Source organism: Mustela nivalis (genome assembly GCF_964662115.1).
Source record: "Mustela nivalis genome assembly, contig: HAP1_SCAFFOLD_1743, whole genome shotgun sequence".
Classification (NCBI taxonomy): Eukaryota; Metazoa; Chordata; class Mammalia; order Carnivora; family Mustelidae; genus Mustela; species Mustela nivalis.
In genome coordinates, this window is record NW_028134921.1 from 49,839 (window position 1) to 72,032 (window position 22,194).

Below are 22,194 nucleotides of genomic sequence, written 5' to 3' on the forward strand. Positions count from 1 at the left end.
CACAGGCAGACAGAATGGCAGGCAGAGGCAGAGGGAGAAACAGGTTCCCTGCTGAGCAAGGAGCCCGATGTGGGACTCGATCTGAGGACGCTGGTATCATGGCCTGAGCCGAAGGCAGCTGCTTAACCAAGTGAGCCACCCAGGCATCCCTGTACTCACGTTTTAAAAAAAAAGTGACCAGTTTCCCGTTTGGAGTGACTCGAATGCAAGTCTCGCTGTAAGCCGTTGTCTTGCTGTGTCCCATCCCTTTCAAAGGACTGCTTGTGCTATCTCTGGGAGATCACAGCATTGGGAGGGGCAGCCCAGTCCTGGGCTATTACAGCAAAGCTGCAGCCTGAAGGGCGCGCGTGAGATCTGTGGTTTGAGCTGTCAGAGTCTCACGGAGAAAAAAAAGAGAAATGAATCATCATTTGACCATGACATTCCCACTAAAGGGGAGGACAGTGGGAGAAAGAGCAAGGGAAGAGGAAAGAAAAATCTCAAAATAAATGTGGGGCGGAAGGCAGGAGGAGGAGGGGGTCTCAGAAATTGGGGGCAGGTGTAGCGATCGAACCAACGCTAGCCACAAACACACGATTCCGCCCATTCTAGAGCGGACTGGACATAAAAATGCTCGCACATCTACTTGTCGGCTGCGTTTTGTCGGCCGGCCGGTAGCGAGGTGATTCTTTAAGAGCTCTCAGAACCCAAACTTGTGGCCGCCCCGCAGCTGAGCTGAAGTGGAGCTGGGAGCGGCCCAGACGACCCGAGGCTGCCAGCTGACCACCTTCCTCCCTACAGATCGCTGGAGCCAAGCTCAGCGGGGGAGAAGCCACGTTCGCAGGTGGGTGCCGGGATAAGGGCGGAATTCGGTTCCCACAGAGGCCTCCGCGCCCAGGCGGCTGCAGCGGCGGCGCCCGGGACTGGAGGCCTGAAACCCGGACGCGCCCCCCTCTCTGGACAACCGGCCGCAGAAGTAAAGGGCCAGCATCCCGCCGGCTATGCTTCCCGAGGGACAATCTCGGGAGAAGGTCCTGGAAGAGGTTCGCAGTCGATTTTCCAAGGGAAAGGGCGAGGTGGGGAGGGAGCGCCTCTGACCCTCCCCGCCCTCCCTTCTCCGGCTCATGGGGCATCAACAGCGGTGGGGCTGCCCAGCAGAAACGTAGGCGAGGTTGTAGTGTCGCCCTCCGCCGCTCGGGGGCAGGATCACCTGCTGGCTCGACGGTAGCGACCCTCACGCCTCTCTTGGCGATGGCAGGCGGAGGCGGGCCTGCGGCCCTCTTTCATTGGCCGGGCGGGGGCGTTGCCATGTTGGAGGAAGCAGTGCCTTCTGTGCGGTGGAAACGCCATGGCTTCACCGGTAGCGTCGGGGGAGCGCAGCCTCCTACCTTTCCTCCTCGCTCTGATGAAGTTCTAGAACCCGTAGGGCGCCATATGATGAAGTTCTAGAACCTAGGTGAGGTTTGGTGGGCTGAGGTCCGGAGCCGATGACCAAGAAAGAATTCTTGAGACATCTTTGGTGCAAAATGGTGGTTTATTAAAGCACGGGGACAGGACCCGTGGGCAGGAAGAGCTGCTGCCCCGGGTTATGAGGGATGGCAGGTTATGTATCCTGCTGTTGGGGGAAGGGAGGTTTCAGTGGAGTTTTCATATGCTAAAGAGGGCCTACAAGGTGCCAGGATGTTCCAGGCCTGCCGGAGGCCTTGTCCTTGCTGCTGGATCAATGTTGTCTTTAGACCAGCCATTAACATTAAGATAGTTGGGAGACTTTTTGGTGGGGTGTCACAATCCTGCTATCAATCGTCTTTGCTAGTGAGATTTAGAACATTTGTAAGCCAAGGGAGACTCCTGTCTAGCAGGATTGTGAGCTCTGCAAGTTAACTATTTGCTTATTGTTCATGGCAGTCAGGGCTGCCTGAGGGATGCTACACTTATGGAGGGGAAAGGGTGAAGAGGGGGTGCAAGGCGCCAGCTTTTTCTTTGTCCTCAGCCAGCCTCCTGCTCCCTCATCAGCTCGAGGGTCGGTGCTGAGAGGCGGCGGCCGGCGGGATGGAGAGAAGTAGGATGAACCTGCCCAAGGGGCCGGACACGCTCTGCTTCGACAAGGACGAGTTCATGAAGGTGCACGCCTGGGCTCTGCTCCCCAGAGCCGGGCCGTGGGTGGCCTGCCCTCCTTGGCCCTCCGGGGCCTCTCCTCGGGCTTCTCCTGCGGGCTTCTTGGGCTGTCCCCGCCCCGGACGGGTCCTCGGTGGGGACCTCACTGCACTTCGCAGTGAGTCTCTTGGTCTTGGGTGGGCTAGGTGCAGCCTGGAGAAAGCACTCCTGTGAAATCGTGCACATTGAATGAAAAGGCCTGAAAGTTCAGGGCAAGTGGTTTTGAGCTAAACGTAAAAGCCCCGGACCCGTAGGACCCGACTCTGGTACCATGAGGCACAGTCAGACCGCCACTCCCCCGGCCTGACAGAAGCCTCCCAGTGCCTTGTGCCTAGAAGCTGAGTGACTGTGCGTTGAACACATCTCTGAACACACGTACTTACCAGGAATGGGGTCAAAAAGGCACGTAACCTAACGTTTATGCCTGACTTTCGTCTTAAGCTCCCGGAATGAGAAATCTGAAAGACTGTACTGTCCTTACTGGTTCTGGTCCAGTACTACAAAGCATACCAAGCTCCTTTTCGAAAGTTGCCCTACTTCTCTTGGTGAGGTCAGCCTGAAGCTGGCAGCAGATAACTGTAGGACATAAACTTACAGAATAGAAATTTAAACTGAAAAGACTTTACTGACAGGAAAGGTTCATCAGACATAGCCTTGAAAATGTCCCAAGGTTTGAATCAGAGCCAGGAGGAGCTTTATCTGTTTTCTGTATCCCTCTGGATCTGTACTTAAACTATCAAAACGTATATGTTTAATTTCTAAGGATTGGGATTTAGTAGCTGGTTTCAGTGTTAAAAAGTTTTGGCTCTGTAGGTACCTAAAATTCTGAAAAGAGTTTGAATTTCTTACTTTTTTATGGCTTCAAGTCATAATATGTTTTTTTCTTTTTTGGGTTAACCAGCTAGTTCCTTTTTGATACTTGCATTCAGATCACATCTCCCAAACTCTGGCTTTAAAAGTGCTTATGTCTGGATCCTCTGTGGTGTGGCCATATCATTTTTAATATGTAGGGATGCCTAGACGAAGGTATATTGTACTCTTGTTCTTGTATGGTGATGTTAAGCCACTGTAATAAAAGGTGTAAATTGAATGGAGTGTCTGAAGGAGAGCACAGAGTGAATTCTCGGATCCAGAAACCTTTTGTTAACGAAGGACACGTGAGGAGGAGAGAGGTCATTGGAAGAAGAAAAGGCACAGACACAGACTTAAAGAATGTCAAAGCACGGAAGTCTCTTTAGCTTGTCTGTCTGGACTTCGTCAGGCTTTCTTTGGGCCTAACACTAGCATTTTCTCGCACTTGCTCGCCCCGCCATCTTTCTCACTCTGAGCTGACAGAATGCCTTTGGCCAAAGCAGCTTCGGAAAATAGAAATCTCAAAATAGCAGTTCTAAAGTAGGACTTAGAGGTAGGAAGAGAGCAAACTGGGAAAGTGGCTAGAATGCCAGCAATTCCATATTCTTTCAAGGCTCTGACATTTCTGAATATAATGCACAATTTGTAGTGTTAATGAACGTGACCCCTTCATACATAGAAGGAAAATACATGGAACAGCTGTTCTGTGTAAAGTGGTATTGATCTTCTATGTGGGAGCTGGAGATAAAGGTTATATGCAATTTGTGTTTCCGTCAGAGAGATGTTTTGTTAAGTTACAGTTCCGAGGCAGAAATGAGTGGAGAGCTTGCTGTCGGGGTTGTTTTTCTACATAGGTGTCTTGTTTGGCACATTTTGGAATGAGACTGGGATGGTAGAAAGGGAGATGGGGTGGGGCTGCGGGTTGCACCTTGGACACTGCATACTTTGAGGGGTCCACGTTGATGCAGTCTTCACGGTAGAGCTGCAGTCAGGTTTACAGCAGGAAGTTGCATGGTCATATCTGTTGAGTTCGAGCTGACTGGTGGCAGGAGACTACTTAAAAAGTCATGTTTATGAGATCTAATGAGAAATAGAAGGGGAAAGGTATGCAAAAGAGGTAGGTGATCAAAGTGCAGGAATGGCAGATGGGGAAGGGTCACCTGGGGCAGAGGCACTGGCAACATCATACTTTGTCGGCTTAGAAATACGAAAATCCTTTGGGTTGACAGCCAACTAAGAGATGAGCAGGACATAAGGTATTGGTAGTAGGGGGAGAAAGTGGCATAACAGATAAATTAGACCATTTACATGGGTGTGCTATTGACATCACATGTAGCCTTCCTCTTCCATCTCAACATATGACTTCATCTCCAGTCGTACAGAAAAATTAGCAGCCATCCCACGGGACCTCCTCCATCCTGCTGATCATGATCCCATTCTTGTATTTGTCCCCTTCTCCTCCTCGCCTGGTACGGGGAGGGGCTCTCCTTTTTCCTCGGGTTCAGTCTCCACTCTGGCTCGGAGTCCATGCCCTCCCGCCCTTCCAGGAGCCTGCGAGGTTCCTCTTCCCTGCACTCCTTCCCATCATGCGCTCCTGTTTGATTCTCTCCCACTTGACTGCCCCACCTCTAGGTATTGCCCTGTCACTGTCGCACATCACAGCCAGTGCTCAGGGGTTGACTTGACTTTCCCACCTTCCACCCTTCAGGCCCTGTCGTTCTACTAAAGAGTTCTTACCAAAACTGTTTCTAAGTCAGCGCACCCGACCTTTCTCTGTCTCCTTACTCGACATCGCAGTAGACCAAATGCTCTGCATTGCTTCCTGTCTTTCTTCTACCTCTCTGATGTGTCTCCTGTGCAAAGTCATGCTCCTGGTAGCCACTGAATGCTAATTATGGGCTCAGCCCCGTGTTCCTTTCTTTCCCTAGATGACCTTTTGTGCAGCTTCATGACCACCTATCAGCAGGTAAGGCAGATTCCTGTCTCTGGCCCACACGCCTCCTGAGCACCAGTTCTGTGTATCGGACTTGCTGACCTTTCTTCTCGGATGTGTCTGTGGCCCCTCAGACTCATCAGGTTCAAGACGGAATTCATGAGCACCTCCTCCACTGAAAACCACCTTTCTTATTCTATTGCCTCTCTCAGTAAACACTTCATCCCTTTAGCCTGGAGTCGGGAAACCAGAAGTCAACTCCTACTCTGTCACCTTTCCAAAATCTAGTCTGTCACACCAAGTCCTGTGGATTTCGCTTCCTAAACCTCTTGAGTCCATATACATCTTTTTATCTCTTCTCGTACCTTTGCAGTGCACCCTTGCCATCACACCATAGAGGCTTCTCACCCAGTCTCCATGTGCCTTCCTTGTCTTTCTGGCCCCTGGTCTACACTGCAGGCAAGCCACTCTTGTCAGATTGCGGATGTGATCTAGTATGTACCAGGTGACTGGTCAGTCCACCAGCTCTTGGAAAACTATTTTCCCATGCACTCAAACGTATTTCAAAGAGAATCAGTACCCCATGGGGTAGTTTCCCTTGGTAGACAGTTTGTTTCTGTGCTGAGCCAGTCTGCCTCCTTCGAACTTCTCTGTGTCAGTTCCTCTCTGGAACTTGTGGCTTCGTTGGCACCCCGGGTAGGCACATGAAGACCTTTTCCATGAGAAGTGAAGGCAGGAGCCCTCTGGACGGTGGATGTATGTACCCTCATGTTCCATAGGTAAAAGAACCGTGTGTGGGGGTGGGGGGTAAGTCCTTGAGGCTCCTCCCTGTTCTAATTGGGTGAACTGGGAATTTTGAGACAGGCAGCAGGTCCTGTGTGTCCTTGTTTGCAGGGAGCATGCATTCTGATGGACAAAAACGGAAAAGGGGAAGAATGAGCAGCTGCTCAGATCTGTTTGTACTGTGCTGGCTGATTAGCTGTGACCTGCAGATGTGGGTCCCATCCTCGGCTCTGCTCTCTGCCTGCTTATGTCTGACTTGGGGCAAATCACTCGCCTCCGGCCTTCTGTTTGCTTGTTAGTATAATGAGGTGGTGCTTATCTATGTGATCTTTGCCGGCTCCTCTGAAAAGACTCCAGTCCATTCTGGCTTGCAGATAAGGAAACTGAGGCCTGAGGTGTGATGACTTCCTTTAAAGCCACACAGCTTGTTGGGGCCAATCACAGGCCAGATCTCCTGACCCCCACGCATCAGTCCTTGGAAATACTACTGTAATATGTTCCTTTCCAGAGGCCACAGGTGGGAACTGAGGGAAGTGGGACAATCAGAACATTAAGAATAGCGCAGAAGATGGCACAATGTCCGCATGCCTTGGCACCTGCATTTCACCAATAGGGCCACCTCTTACCTTAGAAGAAGTTCCCACAGGGCTGGTGATCTGGATGCCTGGCCTGGAGCTTAGCTACGGTAAATGGGACCAGAGGGAAGTGATGGCTGTTTGAGGTGGACTTTGTTGACGGCGGCTGGAGATAGCAGCTGACAGAGGAGGAAGAGGGAAGAATGACAGACGGCAGATAGCCGCAGGCCTGCAGGTCAGCCACTGTTGCCCAGGGTCACCCATCCCCAGGACCTGTCTTCGTATCACAGGAGCTGAGTGCTTACCCTGTGGGTTCTTAGTTCGATGTCACGTCTTGATGACAAGATTCCATTCTCTTCCGCATCAGTTTGAGACAGACATCGTAATGAAATTCTAATTAGCCAAATATGGAATGTAAGCCTGGAACTCATTTTATACAGAAATTTTCTTATGTGAACTACTTTCCCTGATGATAGAGGAGTTGTGACGATGTAACATCAGATATAGTTTATCTGATTGGCACTTGTAAGTGGGGTTCCTGGCAAAAAAGAACTGTTTTTTTGTTGTTGTTGTCCTCCCTTTTGATCTTTTCCATTCCTTTTTTTTTTTTTTTTTTTTTTTTTGTCTTGTGAGCGGTCATCTGATTTATAAAAAGATGCAACAAAAAGTAAAATGGTACAAGATAATCAGTTTCAAAACATTAAAAAATGAGTGTCTTTAGCTATAGCTCAGAACAGAGGAACTGGGTAAGGAGAATTGCTTGTATGAACTGGCAACAGGAAAAGTTGGTAAAGGAGAGCTGAGAAACTCTATTAAGACATAGGAGTGAGGGGCTCCATCATCATCTGGCATTCGCTCAGTGTCGTCTGTATGGTTAGAGATGTCCATGATGGGAACTCCAGCAATCTTCTGGGTCTGAGTCAGCTGATGCCACAGTGTAACACTCTGAATTATTTCCGTACTGAGCAGTCATCTGCATAGTTTGTCTTGTGTGTACGTGGTAATCGTTTGAATCTTGGCTCTTTCGCAATCCTTAGAGCCTCTTGATACTTTCACCCCGGTTTCTCAGTTTCAGCCATTACACAGTCAGTTGTACAACTGGTACACTTGGCACACAGCCCGTCCATCATTGACCGGTCAAGTTTGGCCTAAATAGAAAAGTTGATAAAGTCGGTACCAACCAGGATGTGGTAAGTTAACCCAGCTGTGTGTTTATATTGGAAAAAGCAGGAGGGATGTTGGGGGACTTCTCTTTCCTTGAGTGCATGGGATCCTTCTTTTCTTTCTTTTTAGGTTTTAATCTGTCCTTCTCTCGGAGAAGGATCTCAGAGCTAAGCATTCGCTTCCCGGTCACATACTTTCTTGCTTTCTCTTTCTTCCCCATGTTCACACCATGCCCATTTCTCCTTGCTTTTGATTTTCTAATTCACTCTTTGTAGTACCATAAAACTTATTTAAATAAAATGTTGGCCTACTAAGTTATTGATTATTAGTAAGTTCTTTGTTCAAAATTTGAGAGCAAGAAGTATTATGTAAATATATCTTTTTGTTATTTAACTAGTCTTACAACATTTAGCATCAAATTTCTTGAAACATTTAAACAAATTAATCACAAACTGGGGCTTGGGCTCTTTCTTTCTTTTTTTTTTTTTTTTTTAAGTAATCTCTATACCCAACATGGGACTTGAACTCACAACCCTGAGATCAAGACCTTCACGCTTCAGTGACTGAATGAGCCAGGTGCCCTTTGGGCTTTTTGTTTTTAAGTTCCTCAGGTGAGGGGCTGCCTTAGTGGCTCAGAGGGTTAAGCTTCTGCCTTCAGCTCAGGTCATGGTCTCAGGGTCCTGGGATCGAGCCCTGCATGGGACACTCTGCTCAGCATGGAGCATGATTCCCTCCCTCTCTGCCTACTTGTGATCTCTCTGTGTGTCAAATAAATAAATAAAATCTTAAAAAAAACGTTCCTTAAGTGATTCTAATGTGTGACCAGTGTTGAGAACTCTAGCACTGGATAATTCCTTTAAATAGCTCAAGAAATTAATTTTGAAAAGCGAACTAAAAGCCTACATAGATTATGATTGGTGTTAAATTGAGGGGAAAAAAGAGATAAAGAGAAGAAATCAGCTGGAACAGAGTGTAATTAGGTACTCAAATATTTGTTAGATGGATAAATACATTTACGGAATGTAGAGTTTTTTTTTTTGTCTCTTCATAAATATGTCAAATGGGTATATAAATTCAAGAAAAAAGTTTGATATAAAATTGATGAAAATGTTAGAACAGAAGTTTTTTAGAATTTCAGTGTTACTATTTCATGATGCTTTTAAGATGATCTCTCTGTAGATGGTGGGAAGATCTTGTTAGCATATGTTTTTAATTTCTCAAGCTTGAATAATTTAGTCACCGAACAAAGATTTAGAATGAGTTTTGGGAGACACAAGTCCTTGATTATGTCCCCACCTAGCTGGGTCAGAGATTTGAGAGCAGGGGCTGGAGGGAAGAGCTCCAAGGACATTTTTGTATACATGCTGATACCTTGGGTGGGAACACTCTTCCCACACTTCCTGTGGCTAGCTCCTTTGTGTCATTTGGATTCAACTCATTGTTCTATATTTTCTGGTTCATCCAAGTTAAAATACATCCAATTTGTCACTCAGACCTTTACTGTGTCCTGTTTTCTTTTTAGCTGTGATCACTATTCATTAATCACTATTTGATCACTGTTCATTAATATAATGTTTGTTTACATATTTATTTTCTCATTTCTGCATTAGAATATCTGCTCCTTAAAAGCAGAGACCTTGTCTTTTCTTTTCATGACTATGTCCCCAGGTCTTAGAGCAGAGCTGGAGTTGCATGACAAATATTTGAGGAATATTTATGGCATATACAGGAACATTTATTCATCTCTGTTGTCCATTGTTTTCAAGAATGGTTGGAAACACACACATACGTGAGCTCACACAATCTTTCTATGCCTTTCAACCCCTGTGTAGTGTGCAGATTAGTGCTTAACTATTTTGGTTTTTTGTCTCGATGAAATGGGACATGTTTCAGGGCAGAGTTCATAAATTTCATATGCCCTCTTAGTACTTCTCATCATTACAGAGTGATGGTTCTGGGGGATTCTGCTTCTCGTGGAGATAGTATATAGTGATTTTATAAGTCCATGTATCTGGGAAGGAGTGTTTTACTTCTTGGCAGCTTAGAGAACTTCAATCTTTCCAAATTCCATGTAATTTTCATAGCATTAAAGCTACTAATTTCAGGGGCGCCTGGGTGGCTCAGTGGGTTAAGCCGCTGCCTTCGGCTCAGGTCATGATCTCAGGGTCCTGGGATCGAGTCCTGCATCGGGCTCTTTGCTCAGCAGGGAGCCTGCTTCCCTCTCTCTCTCTCTGCCTGCCTCTCCATCTACTTGTGATTTCTCTCTGTCAAATAAATAAATAAAATCTTAAAAAAAAAGCTACTAATTTCAGATTATTGGTAAGTTTTAAATGATTAATTCCCAGGTTACTTTGAATTAGTCTTTGTTTGCCATCCCTGATTGCAGCTAGTTAGTAAAGTAGCTAAACTTTTAAACTCTACTTGGTTTTAATTTTGAGTGATGTCAGTGCTTCTCTCATGGTTAATGGTTCTTAATTACCTGCAGCTTGTCTGGTTTGCTCATTTATTTTCCTGTGTTCCAACACCTCTTGTGATCTCCCAACTTCTGGCCTTTTGGGGGATTTGTACTTGAACTGGGTTCAGATAGGAAATACCCCTGAGTACAAAGAGAAGATATTTTTCTTCTAACTTCACTATCTCCTATTATTAATGTATTACATTGTTGTGGTACATGTGTTACAACTGATGAACCAGCATTGATACAGTATTAATTAAAATCCATGGTTTACATTAGGGTTCACACCTCTTTCTAAAGTTCTGTGGGTTTTGACAAATGTATAATGTTATTTACCTACTGTTGGTATCTTACAGCCTAGTTTCATTGCCTTGAAAACCCCTGTACCTCATCTATTTGTTTCTTCTCCTCTCTCTTCACCCTCCTCGCTCACCCCTCAGCCCGGGATCTTTGGACTGTCTAGAGTTTTACCTTTTCAGAGGCACCTGGCTGGCTTAGTTGCTAGGGCATCTGACTCTTGATCTCGGGGTTGTGAGTTCTAGCCACCACATTGGGTATAGAGATGACCTAAAAAATAAATAAAAATAAAAATGTTGGTTAATTTTTACCTTTTCCCGAATGCCATAGAGTTGGAATCATATAGTATTTAGCCTTTGAGACTGGTCTTTCACTTAGCAATATGCATTTAAGGTTCTTCGAAGTCTTGTGGCTTAATAATTCATCTTTTAATTGTCGAATAATCCATTGTGTGGGTGTGGCACAGTGTACCTGTTCACCTACTGAAGGAGATTGGATTGCTTCCAAGTTTTGGCACTTCAGAGAATAAAGCTGCTGTAAACATCCGTGTGCAGGTTTTTGTGTGGACACAAGTTTGAAGCTCTTTTGGGTAAATACAAAGGAGCACAATTACTGACCTTATAGTGAGAATGTGTTTAGTTCTGTGAGAAACTGCCAAGCTGTCTCACACAGTGCCTCCCATTTTGCATTCTGACCAAACAGTGAATGAGAGTTCGGTTGTCCCACATCCTTGCTAGCATTTGGTATTACTAGTGCTTTGGATTTTTTATATCCTATGTGATATGTAATAGTACCTTGTTTAAATTTGCAATTTCTTAATGACATACAAAGTTGAGCATCATTTCAGATCCTTTTTTTTCTTTTTTAAAGATTCTATTTATTTATTAACAGCACAAGCACACGGAGAGGTAGCAGCAGGCAGCGGGAGAGGGAAAAAAGCAGGCTCCTCTCTGCCGGGGGCCCAGTGTGGGGTTCAGTCCCAGGACCTGAGCTAAAGGCAGATGCTTAACTGACTGGGTTTCCTAGCCACCGCTCTTTTCACATTTTTAAATTAGGTTTGATTTCTTGTTGCTACTAAGACATCTTTATATTATATTTCTTATTTTAAGTCCTTTACCATGGATGTGTTTTGCAAATATTTTCTCTACTCTGTGACTGGTCTTTTCATTCTCTCTCTTTTTTTTTTAAGATTTTATTTATTTATTTGTCAGAGAGAGAGCGAGCGAGAGTGAGCACAGGCAGACAGTGGAAGGCAGAGTCAGAGGGTGAAGCTGGTTCCCTGCAGAGCAAGGATCCTGAAGTGGGACTCGATCCCAGGACGCTGGTATCATGACCTGAGCCGAAGGCAGCTGCTTAACCAACTGAGCCACCCAGGCGTCCCGTCTTTTCATTCTCTTTTTTTTTTTTTTTTAAAGATTTATTTATTTATTTATTTGACAGAGAGAAATCACAAGTAGGCAGAGAGGCAGGCAGAGAGAGAGAGAGGAGGAAGCAGGCTCCCTGCCGAGCAGAGAGCCCGATGCGGGACTCGATCCCAGGACCCTGAGACCACGACCTGAGCCGAAGGCAGCGGCCCAACCACTGAGCCACCCAGGCGCCCGTCTTTTCATTCTCTTAACAGTGTCTTTTACAGAGAAGTTTAATTTTAACAAAGTCCCTCTCATCCATTTTTTTCTTTCGTAGATCATGCTTTTGGTTTTATATCTGAAAAGTCATTGCCAAATCCAAGGATCCCTACATTTTTTCTTATGTCATCTTTAAGAAGTTTTGCATTTTACATTTAGGTTTTGCGAAAGGTGTGAAAAGTTTGTTTTTATTCTTTTCATTTGTTTGTTTTGTCTTATCAATGTCCCATTGTTCGGTTCCATTTGTTGAAGACTGTCCTTGCCATTGAGTTGCCTTTGCCTGTGTGTGTGGATGTTGTTCTGGGCTCTCCACTCTGTTCCAAGCACCTGTCTCTTTTGCCAGGCACCTTCTTTCTTAATCACTATAGCTTTAATAGTAAGTCTTGAGATTGGGTGGTGGCAATCCTCAATTTCCTTTTTTCCCCCGTTCTTTAATATTTTGTTGACTACTCTGGGACTCTTGGTTTTCCAGTTTTCCATCCAAATTTTAGAGTCAACATGTTGGTATCCACAGAATAACTTCCTGGCATTTTGATTGGGATTGCATTGAGTCTGTCGATCAGTTTGGGAAGAACTGACCTCTTAACAGTATTGAGTGTTCTTACCCAAGATTATGGCCTTTCTTTCCACTTCACATCTTACCTTGCTTGTTATCTTTCATCAGAATTTTATACTTTTTCTCATATAGATCTTGTGCATATTTCGTTAGATTTGCACCTAAGTATTAATTTTTTTTGGTATGCTAATGTAAATGGTCTTGTGTTTTTAACTTCAGATTCCACTTGTACATTGCTGGTATATACGAAAGCAATTGACTTTTTAAATTTTTTAATTAAAATTCAATCTCGTTAACATATAGTGTACTTTTAGTTTCATGGTTAGAATTTCGTGATTCACTGGTTGCATACAACACCCAGAGCTCATCCCAACAAGTGCCCTCCTTAATACCCCTCACCCAGTTACCCCAACTTTCCCCTCTCCAGTAACCCTCAGTTTGTTTCCTGTAGTTAAGTCTCTTGCGATTTGCCTCCCTGTCTGTTTCTATTTTTCCTTCCCTTCTCCTATATTCATCTGTTGTGTCTTAAGTTCCACATGTGACTGAAACTATATGGTATTTGTCTTCCTCTAGTTCCATCCATGTCCTTGCAAATGGCAAGATTTTGTTCTTTTTGATGGCTGAGTAATGTGTGTATGTGTGTCTGTATACCACATCTTCTTTATCCATTCATCTGTTGATGGACATCTGGGCTCTTTCAATAGTTTGACTATAAACATTGGGGTGCTTTTGCCCCTTCAAATCACTTTGTGTACTTTGGATAAACATCTAATAGGGCAATTGCTAAGTCGTTGGGTTGTTACATTTTTAACTTTTTGAGGAGCCTCCATACTGTTTTCCAGAGTTGCATTCCCACCAACAGTGTAGGAGGATTCCCCTTTCTCCACATCCTCGCCAACATCTGTTGTTTCCTGACTTGTTAATTTTAGCCATTTTGACTGATGTTAGGTGGTGTCTCATTGTGGTTTTGATTTGTATTTCCCTGATGCTGAGTGATGTGGAGCTCTTTTTCATGTGTCTGTTGGCCATTTGGATGTCTTCTTTGGTCTGTTCATGTCTTCTGTCCATTTCTTGACTGGATTTTTTTGTTTTTTGGATGTTGAGTTTGATAAATTCTTTATAAATTTTGAATACTGGCCCTTTGTCTGATACATCACTGGAAAGCAATTGACTTCTGTATTTTAACTGTGTATTGTGCAGACTTGCTATAATCACTTGACTAGTTTCAGGAGGGTGTGGGTGTGGGGTATGAAATCTTTGTATTTTCTATAGACAGTCATGTCATCTGTGAACAAAGTTTTATTTTTTCCCAGGTTGTATACCTTTTGTTTCCTTTTCTTACCTTATTTCATTAGTTTGGCCTTCCAGTATAGTATTGAATAGTAGTAGTAGGAGGGACATCCTTGCCTTGATTCCCTGTCTTCTATTTTCTCAGTATTAATATCATGTTAGCTGTGGATTTTTGGAGTTATTCTTTATCTAGTTGTGGAAGTCCTCCTAATCCTAGTTTCCTGAAGGTTAATAATGAAGAGGTGTGGATTTTGTTAAATGTTTTTTTTTCCTCCCTTCATTGATATGATCATGTGATTTTTTTTTCTGTTGATATGATGGATCACTTTGATATTCTAATGTTGAACATTTTCTAATGTTGCATACCTGGAATAAATCCTACATGAACCTGGTGTATAATTTTTTAATATAGTGTTTGCTTTTATTTGCTAATTTTTGTTGAAGATTTTTGTGTCTGTGTTTATGAGAGATACTAGTTTGTAGTTTCTTTTCTTGTAGTATTGGTTTTGGTGTCAGGGTAATAATGATCTCCTAGAATGATTTACGAAGTATTCCTTCTAGTTTTACTTTCTGGAAGAGATTTTAGAGAATTGTGTAGTATTCCATAAATGTTTGGTTGAATTTACAGTGATTGGGATTGTTAGCAGTAGCCATCCCTTCTTTCATCTGATATTAGTAATTTATGTCTTCTACCCTTTTTTCTTTGTTTGCCTGGCTAAGGGTGTATCTGTTTTATTGATGTTTTCAAAGAAACAGACTTGGGGTTTATTGATTAAAAAAAAATTCCTGGTTTTAATTACATTGATTTCTGCTCTAATTTTTATTTTTTTCTACTTCCTTTAGGGTTTTTTTTTTTAATGATTTTATTTGACACAGAGAGAGTCAGTGAGAGAGGGAATACAGGCAGGAGGACTGGGAGTCAGAGAAGCAGCCTCCCTGAGCAGGAAGCTCTGATGCATGGCGCTGTCCCAGGACCCTAGGACCATGTCCTGAGCCAAATGCAGATGATTAACCAACTGAACCACCCAGGAGCCCCTCCTTACTTTAGATTTGATTTTGTTGTTGTTGCCTAAAATGGAAGCTAAGATTATTGACTTTAATCTTTTTTTTTCTAATATTTGCATTCAGTACTGTATTTGCCACACATTTTGCTACATTGTATTTTGTTGAGACTGGTCTCCTGTCATTTAATCTCCATGTATTTTGGACTTCTTCAGCTATCTTCTGTTACTGATATTTAATTCCATTGTGGTCTGAGAACATACTTGGTATAGTTTTTATTTTTAAAAATTTGTTGTGTTTTGTGGCCCAGAATTATTCTGTCTTGATGAGTGTTCCATGTGAGCTTAAGAAGAATGTGTGTTGCACTATTACTGGGCGAAATTGTCTGTGTACATCTGTTGTACAGTAATTGATGGTGGTGTTAAGTGTGCCATGTCTGGACTGAATGTCCACATCTGTCAGATCCTTGTTGCTCTGCTGCTGGATCGGCCCATTAATGATGGAGAAGTATTGAAGTCACCAGCTGTGATAATGGAATTGTATATTTCTCCCTGCAGTTCTGTTAGGTTGTGTCTCACCTGTGTTGATCAGGCACACATACGTTAAGGATAATTGTGTCTTCTTGGTCAGTCGATTTCTTTATCATTATGTAATGCTGCTCTTTATGCCTGATAATTTTCCTTCTCTGAAATCTGCTTTGTCTGAAATTCATGTACCTACTCCATTGTTCCTCTGATTAGTGTTACTTTGGATTTTTTTTAATGTACCCTAGCATTTAACTTGTTGATATTTAAGTTGTTTCATTTTTCATCAAAATATAATTCACAAAGCATAATAGTTGCCATTTTAAAGTGTACTCTTCTCTGGTTTTTAGTATATTTACTGTGTATATGGTACATACGTCACTTCTAATTCCAGAATGCTTCCATCACCCGAAAAATAAACCTCTTAGTTCCAATTCTCCCCTCCCCTTATTCCCTGGCAATCATGAATCTACTTTCTGTTTTTATGGATTTGCCTTTTCTGGAATATCTCATATCTGTGGAATTGTATAACACGTGACCTTTTGTGTCTGGCTTCCTTTAACCTGAGAGTAGAATGTTTTCAGACTTCACTCGTGTTGTAGCATGTAACAGTTTAATCCTTTTTATGGTTGTGTAAGAGGCTCTTCCACATTTTATGTATCCATTCATCAGTTGATGGACGTTGGGTATATACTCTTTTGGCTGTTATGAGCAGCGCTGCTGTGCACATTCATGTACAGGTTGTGGCGGGAACATCTGTTGTCAGTTCTGTCGGTGTCATACCCCTAAGACGTAGAACTGCTGGGTAATTGTACGTGTGTAACTTCTTGAGGAGCTACCGAGCTGTTTGCTGCCTTAGCCACACTGTTTTACATTCTCACCGACAATACAGGAGGGTTCCAGCTTCTCCGCCTTCTTGCCAGCACTTTTCTTCTTCTTTTTTTCTTTTTCTTTTTCTTATTTTACCATAGTTGTCCTAGTGGGTGTGACGTGGCATCTGCATGTGCTTTTGATTCGCATTTCCCCAATGACTAAGGATGTCAAACATCCCGACATGTGCTCTTGACCGTCTGTGTATCATCTTTGGAGAAATGTCTATTCAAAAGTCTTTGGCTTGTTTTTAAATTAGGTTATTTGTCTTTTTGTTGTTGAGTTCTAAGAGTATATTTGCATATTCTGGTTATTAGGTCCTTGTCAGACAAATGATTTGCAGATACTCTCTCCCATTCTGTGGGTTGTCTTTTCACGTTCTCCGTAGTGTCCTTTGACACACGAAAGTTTTTATTTTGATCAAGTTCAGCTTATCTAATATTTCTTATTGCTTTGTGTATCATGTCTAAGAAAGCTTTTTCCGATCCAAAGTCATACAGATTTTCACCTGTTTTCTCTGAGTGTTACAGTTTTTACTCTTACATTTAAATCTTTGATCCATTTTGAGTTATATTTTTGTGTATGTGTGACGTTGCTGTTCCAAGTTCATTCTTTTGCATGTAGATATTCACTTGTCCCAGTAGTAGGCACTCAAAAAGACTGCTTTTCCCCCCATTAAATGGTCTTGGCATCCTTGTGAAAAATCAGTTGACCATAAATGTATGGGTTGTAAATACTTTCTTTTTGAATACTTGGGAAATCTACACTATAAAGTAAAACCATTCCTAAAGTAGTAAAACCATCCTTGGTTAAGTGAAATGGGTCCTATTATGGCACTGTGAGTTTGGGTGTGCTTTTCACAGCAAACGCTGCATAACCCAGTATTCACAGATGTTCCAAGTTATTTAGTCATGTGTTATGCAACTTTTGTTTATCTGAGAACAAATGCATAAATGGTAAGTTGAGTACTAATATTACCTAATAGCATTTGTTCGCTGAGGCTGAGTTACATGATTTATTTATTTATTTATTTAAGATTTTATTTGAGAGTGAGAGAGTGCGGGAGCAGGAGGAAGGGACAGAGGGAGAAGCTGGCTCCTTGCTCAGCAGAGCGCCTGATGTGGAACTCAAACCCAAGAGACTGGGATCATGACCTGAGCCAAAGGCAGATGCTTAACCAACTGAGCCACATAGGCACCCCAGTTATACAATTTAGAATGCCATCATGAAGTTCAAGAACTTCAACAATGTGTAACTGAGGCAGGGAAAGTGATTGACCTATAGGTATACAGTTGGTGAGTAGGATGGCCAGGATTATGAACCGAGACCCCCTCCCGTGATGTACTACATAACTATGATGTAAGGTCTGAGATGGTCTCAGGAGAGAAAGGTCCAGGCTAATTTGGTCACCAGTGTAAGAAGCAGGTGGCTTTCTGTAGATGACTGTGAAATTACGGTTTGGTATGAAGTCCTTCTCTCTGACACTAGCAGGGTCAGTCTTTGGTTGATTAACTAAAAAAGTCAGCTTAAACAAGTACTCTTAGGGAATGGTACATACAGTTTTTAGCATTTTATTTGGAAAAAATATATGTACATTTATTCTCCATTGAAACAGTGCCAGGTCTTTTCTCTGGAAAGTGGCCTGCAGATTAGATTTCTGAGTTATCACAGCACTTGGGTCGCTCAATAGGTTAGGCATCTACCTTCGGTTCAGGTCATGACCTTGGAGTCCTGGGATGGAGTCCCGCATTGGACTCCCTGTTCAGCAGGGAATCTCCTTCTCCCATTGCCCCTGTCCCTGCTCATACTGTCTGTCTGTGTCTCAAATAAATAAAAAGAATCTTTTTAAAAAAAGCTTTCTATGTTGTCTTTTTTTGCATTCAGTTTCAGTTTCTTTAACTGAATTGAGTGAGAATCCTGTGATCACTCCCTCCCTGCCTGGTTCTTGGTCATCTCACCCATACCTAACTTAGCAAAAATTTTCTTATTGATTTCTTTGTATCAAACCTTTCCAAAGTAGCTGTGTTAGTTTTCAAAAGAACAGTGATTTTTTTTTTGCAGTCATATTTTGTTGGTTTACATAGTGTTTAATAAAGCTGTATAATTACGAAGTAAGTGTAGGTGTCCTTAACTAGTTTGGGAATCATCACATTTGATTCTTGCTGACTAAACAGGTCATGGAGTAGCAGAGTCACAGGGGAAGTAGATAGTAATTTATTGCCTCTAAGCATATAAGCCTACCCGGGTATCACAGAATTGTAAAGGGGAAACACAGGATAGCTAATCCTGTGAGACCAATACTTGGAAATAGGTTATGAAAGATTTGGAACATCTGTTCAATGGGACACTCAGCATGCACATAAAATATTAATAGAAATGTATGTGTTTTACGTAAAGACATTCAAGTTATATTTTTAGATGGGAAATTTTTTTTTTAATAGAATGGGTTTTTATTTTTTTATTCTTTTTTTTTAAGATTTTATTTATTTATTTGAGAGAGAGACAGTGAGAGAGAACATGAGCGAGGAGACGGTCAGAGGGAGAAGCAGACTCCCCATGGAGCTGGGAGCCCGATGTGGGACTCGATCCTGGGACTCCAGGATCATGACCTGAGCCGAAGGCAGTCGTCCAACCAACTGAGCCACCCAGGCGCCCTTTTTATTCTTTTTTAAGATTTTATTTATTTGACAGACAGAGAGGCCACAAGGAGGCAGAGAGACAGGCAGAGAGAGAGGGGAAAGTAGGCTCCCAGCTGAGCAGAGAGCCTGATGTGAGGCTTGATCTCAGGACTATGAGATATGACCTGAGCCAAAGGCAGAGGCTTAACCCACTGAGCCACCCAGGTGCCCCTAGCTGGGAAATAGTTTAGAAGAGCATGAATATTTGTGTGTGTGTGTGTGTGTGTGTGTGTGTGCGCGCGTGTACACATATGTGTGTGTACACACATTCATAGAGAAGGTCTGGGGTTTCCATTCAAGATGGTGGCATAGGAGGATCTTGAACTCATCTCTTCTATGAAATACACACTGAATCTATAGCTCCATATGGAAAAATTTCCTGTGGAAAAAACCCTACAACTAGCTGAGTGACTCCTACACATTAGGTGAGTAAGGAAAAAAACCTATGTTGAAGTAAGAATCAGTCTTGCCATAAACCCCACCCCTGGTACAGCGACCTGGGATTGGGAGGGTACTCAAAACCCCAGGCTTCTCCCTGAGGAGCAAAGGGTTTGAGCCCCACTTCTGGCACCCCAACTTCTAAGACGTACATCTAAGAGACAAGACCCCAAAACATCCAGCTTTGAAAGCCATCAGAGCTTGCACCCATGAGACCCACAAGGCAAACTGAGAAACAGTTCTTAAAGCAGTCGTGCGAGTAGACTGACCCACCCTGGAACTCAGCACAGAAGCAGCAGACTGAAATGGGTTCAGATTTCTGTGAAAGAGGCTCATTTGCTTATCTTAAAGCCCTGAGGGGCAGGCATCTAATTTAACATGGATCTGGGAGCCTAGTAAGGTATTCTCCAAAGATGGAGCTGATGGGTACCATCTTTGCGCTGTCCCTCTACCTCGCTTCTGCTTTCTGGTATCTCCTGGAAAGGAGCTTGAATGCTCGTATGATGCCCCGAGGTTTGCAGTTGCTACCCAGGGTATACCTCTAGATCACCTGGCTCTAGTGGCCAGCAAGACTCACACTCACGATAGTGAGTATCACAGTATTTACAACAACCAAGACTTGGAAATAACTAAAGTGTCCACCAACGGGGTGAATGGATAAAGAAAATGTGTGTGTATGCGATGGAATATTACTCAACCATAAAAAGAAGAAAGTCTTGCCATTTGCAACAACATGGATGGACCTTGAGGATATTGTGCTGAGTGAAATAAGTCAGACAAAGAAAGAGAAATACTGTATGATCTCCCTCACATGTGGAATCTAAAAAACAAAACAAAATGAAGTCATAGAGAACAGATTGGTGGTTGCCAGAGGTGAGGTTGTAGAGGAAATAGATGAAGGGGTCCAGTGGTATAAACTTCCAGTTAATAAGATAAGCCTTGGGGATGTAATGTACATCATAGTGACTGTAGTAAATAATACTGTGTATTATTGTATATTAATTTTATTATTTTTTTATTAGAAATATGTATTATTAGCCCCAGGGTTACAGGTCTGTGAATTGTCAGGCTTACACACTTCCCAGCATTCACCGTAGTACATACCTTCCCCAATGTCCACAACCCCACCGCCCTCTCCCTACACCCCTCCCCCAAGCAACCCTCAGTTTGTTTTGTGAGATTAAGAGTCTCTTATTGTTTTTCTCCCTCCCGATCCAATCTTTTTTTTTTTAAGTTTTATTTATTTATTGGACAGACAGAAATCACAAGTAGGCAGAGAGGCAGGCAGAGAGAGAGAGGAGGAAGCAGGATCCCTGTTGAGCAGAGAGCCCGATGTGGGGCTCAATTCCAGGACCCTGTGATCATGACCTGAGCCGAAGGCAGAGGCTTTAACCCACTGAGACACCCAGGTGCCCCCCTCCGAATCCAATCTTGTTTCATTTTTCCTTCCCTACCCCCACACCCCCCACTTTGCCTCTCAAATTCCTCATATAAGGGAGATTGTATGATAATTGTCTTTCTCTGATTATTTCACTCAGCATACCCTCTAGTTCCATCCACGTCATTGCACATGGCAAGATTTCATCTCTTTTGATGGCTGCGTAGTATATTTTATATATATATATATATATATATATATATATATATATATATATATATATATTTAAGATTTTATTTATTTGACAGAGATCACAAGTAGGAAGAGAGGCAGGCAGAGAGAGAGGAGGAAACAGGCTCCCTGCTGAGGAGAGAGCCTGATGTGGGGCTCGTTCCCAGGACCCTGGAATCATGACCTGAGCCGAAGGCAGAGGCTTTAACTCACTGAGCTACCCAGGTGCCGTATATTATTATATATTTAAAGTTGCTAAAGCTTAAGAGTTCTTAGCACAAGAAAAAAATGTGTATGTTTGGTGATGGATGTTAACTAGTCTTAAGGTGATCATTTCACAACAGATAAAAATATGGAATTTTTATGTTGTACGCCTGAAACTAACATGTGTCCATTATATGTCAGTTTCTTTAAAAAGTAATTGATATTTTATTTTTTAAAAAAATTATTTATTTAGGGGCGCCTGGGTGGCTCAGTGGGTTAAGCCACTGCTTTTGGCTCAGGTCATGATCTCGGAGTCCTGGGATCAAGTCCCACATTGGGCTCTCTGCTCAGCAGGGGGCCTGCTTCCCTTCCTCTTTCTCTGCCTGCCTCTCTGCCTGCTTGTGATCTCTCTCTGTCAAATAAATAAATAAAATCTTTTAAAAAATTATTTATTTATTAGACAGAGATCACAAGTAGGCAGAGAGGCAGGCAGAGAGAGAAACAGAGAAGCAGGCTCCCTGCTGAGCAGAAAGCCCAATGTGGGGCTTGAACCCATAACCCTGGGATCATGACCTTAGCTAACGACAGAGGCCTTAACCCACTGAACCAGCCAGGCACCCCAAAAGTAATTTATATTTTAAAGAGAAAGACTAGGGCACCTGGGTGTCTCAGTCAGTTAAGCGTCTGCCTTCGGTTGAGATCTTGATTTCAGGGTCTTGGAATGAACCCTGGCATCAGGCTCCCAGCTCAGCAGAGAGCCAGCTTCTCCCTCTGCCCCTCCTCCCACTTGTTCTCTCCATCTCTCTCTCTCAAATAAATAAAATCTTAAAAAAAAGAAAAGTAAAGAGAAAGACCAAAACAAAGTCTGGAAGGATGTGAATCGCTGTGTTAAATAGTGAAGAAAAATAGATATTAACAGTGCTTAGCTGCAGAGCATTAGAGAGTGGCTGATTTTTTTTCTCTCTCTTACATAAGTATTTCTTGATTGGTTGAAATTTTGACAGTGAACATTTGTTACTTTTTTTTTTAATTTTTAATTTTTTATAAACATATATTTTTATCCCCAGGGGTACAGGTCTGTGAATCACCAGGTTTACACACTTCACAGCACTCACCAAAGCACATACCCTCCCCAATGTCCATAATCCCATCCCCTTCTCCCAAACCCCCTCCCCCCATCAACCCTTAGTTTGTTTTGTGAGATTA

The 22,194-nt window shown here is 43.0% G+C and overlaps 1 protein-coding gene and 1 pseudogene across 2 annotated transcripts in view; one reads left to right on the top strand and one right to left on the bottom strand.

Annotated features, from left to right (window-relative positions):
* The first annotated feature begins 1,262 nt into the window (after positions 1-1,262).
* Positions 1,263-22,194, top strand: part of LOC309858022 (conserved oligomeric Golgi complex subunit 2-like) — a 34,640-nt gene continuing 13,708 nt past the window's right edge. Inside the window, exons 1-2 of the mRNA XM_082750703.1 lie at positions 1,263-1,378; positions 1,993-2,100. The gene's annotated coding sequence lies outside the window, so the exon portion shown is untranslated. The remainder of the gene's footprint in view (positions 1,379-1,992; positions 2,101-22,194) is intronic.
* On the bottom strand, positions 5,521-9,108 carry LOC309858021 (rRNA-processing protein FCF1 homolog pseudogene; annotated as a pseudogene). The gene has a single exon. The product of its transcript is annotated as an rRNA-processing protein FCF1 homolog pseudogene (transcript).